Genomic DNA, 2,526 nt, shown 5'->3' on the forward strand with positions numbered 1-2,526 from the left:
CAAGTTTGAATTTGCTCCATTCAGTGGTAAGATGATTGTTGCAGTTGGAAGGTAAATTTCAGAATGTAATGTAATGTGATAACATATATATATTTTTGAATGGAACAATAATTATCTTATTTATTCACTTTTCAAATTTATTTATTCATTACACAATTTTAATTAGTTAAATTCACGTTAGATTTAATTAGTTTTTATTATTCAAAACGCGACTTTAATCAAAATTATTCCAAATTCGATTTTATTCTAAGTACCATAATGTCAAACAAAATGTGCGCGACACAAAAATAAAACATAAAAAAATCCAAAACAATTAGGCATTAAAAGCCATTATATTCATTCTTCCTCGTCACACAAATCAACCGGGTTGCCCACTACAGTCCCTGCGGTACCTTGTTTTGGTTGAGGACCGAAATAGCATGTCCTCCCGCTCCTCCTCAACCTCGAGTGATTGTACACCGGCACCTTCGAACCCTTCTTTTTTTCGGAACCATCGCAAACAATTTCGTGCCACGTCATAGGCGATTTTTCTTTGTTCTTCTCATCACCCTGAACGTTACCCTGATTCTGATTCTGAGACATATCTACATTAAAAAAAATGGCGATCAAAACCTAACTAAACAAAACAACAATGCCATAAAATCGTAAAATCAAAAACTAAACCTAAACCTAAACTATCATCAAAACCTACACTTAAACCTAAACAATTCTAACAATTCTAAAACGATTCATCAAAACCTACACTTAAACCTAAACAATTCTAACAATTCTATTCTAACCTAAACTATCCTAACATATCATAAAATCAACAAATCAATATAATCGAACCTATATAATCGAAATTTAACAAAAAATAACAAACAATTCGACCACAAAGCAACAATGCAAAAGTAATCAAAAAACTTACTTGTTTTTGTGATTGAAATTGGCTTAGAATGACTTCAAATGACTTAAAATCGCACCTTGGATAATAAAAAACGCAACAATGGAGTTTTGGAAACTCCTATGCTGTTATGTTCTTATAACATTTTCCTCGGCAACTAACTGCAGCCGGATTTCTAAAACTTCGGCAGTTAACTGCCGAAGAGCATTTGAGTAATTTACTCGTGTTTCACAACCAAACTCAATGTGTCAATAGCAATTCTCAATTACATAAGTACAATAAATAGTCTATAAAATATGTCTATTTTTGTCACTTGTTTTAAAATGTTTGAGATTAAATTGATGTTTATTCCTTTCATTTCCATTTCCAATTTATACTATTCGTATCTAATCTACCCGGTTCAGATCCGATCCAGAGAATGAACAATTCAATTCAGTTTGTTGATATATCCCTTCGCATCAAAAGTTGATATATCCATCCCTTAGATCTAGAAAATATAAATTTAGGTAATTTGATTTCAAATTATTTAGCAAGTTGATACTATAGATATGGAATGATGGATGTTTGGATCTATTCAAATAAAGAATTTGTAGATCACAGATCAAAGATTAAAACTCCTTAATCAATTATTAATCATCATTACAAGTCCATGAAATTAAAATAAGGAGAAGTAGTAGAACAAGAAAATGAGTTGCCTTTTGACCAGTAGTTATAAAGCTTTCTCATTCAATCAATCCTTGAAAAGAAAAAAAGAAAACTTACACAAACAGAAAGGTGGTTGGAGAAATGGAGAGGAGAGTGGAAAGAGAGGAACAAAAGGAAATAATAGGAATGGGTGGAATCGGTAAAGAAATTATTCAATTCAGATGAATTAGATCTGTTTTACCGATCCTCCCATATCCCATAACTTCCTCAAGCTCTTTCACCCTTTCCCTTTCTCTCTCTTGCTTAATTTCTTATTCTTTCTTATCTTCAATGAATGAATGAATGAAACACAAACATCAAATAAATACTACTGCTTGACGTGTGGAAAACGTTGAAAAAGACATCCAAAAACACCTATACCCCACTGCACGTTATTTACCTAATTTTTCTCTCTTTTTTGGTCCAAATTTTGAAAATTCATACTAACATAATCACATTTTCCAACTGACACGTTCAATTTTAAAATTTCATGAACATTCACAGATTTGTGGGGTATGTAGAAAATGAGTTTGAACTTTCGTTTTTTACTACTTAAGGGTGTTTTAGGAATTTCACATTGAGTGGGTATAGAGGTTTAAATGAGTGGGTATAGAGGTTTAAATGCAAAGCAAATGTATGAGGTAAAATTTTCGGTGGAGTTAGTTATGTCGCATTACATTTACCGTTTGTTTTGGTTTTTTTTTTTTTTTTTTTCGGCAATAAGCACTTCTACGACATCTTAAAAGTGAAAATTGAGTTTTCAATTATGTTTGGTTTGACTTTTCAAAAGGATAATATTTCATGAACACTCTTTTCTCCATACACACTATGTACCACTCCCATGTGAAAGTGAGTTTCTTGTGTGTGTGGAGACCAGATGGACACATGTCACAATTGTGTATTGATGTATAAGTGGTACATGCCACCTAAGGTGGTCTATGTATCACCACTCTTTCAAA

General features: G+C 32.1%; 1 long non-coding RNA gene across 1 annotated transcript; it reads right to left on the reverse strand.

The window, feature by feature from the left end:
* Window positions 1-224: 224 nt before the first annotated feature.
* Window positions 225-1,872, reverse strand: LOC25485457 (uncharacterized). Its single transcript, XR_003007327.2, has 2 exons — window positions 1,646-1,872; window positions 225-584 (listed from the first exon to the last, which is right to left on the reverse strand). It is a non-coding gene; the product is annotated as an uncharacterized lncRNA (long non-coding RNA).
* Window positions 1,873-2,526: the final 654 nt, after the last annotated feature.

The sequence above is a fragment of the Medicago truncatula genome, chromosome 1, assembly GCF_003473485.1.
Source record: "Medicago truncatula cultivar Jemalong A17 chromosome 1, MtrunA17r5.0-ANR, whole genome shotgun sequence".
Classification (NCBI taxonomy): Eukaryota; Viridiplantae; Streptophyta; class Magnoliopsida; order Fabales; family Fabaceae; genus Medicago; species Medicago truncatula.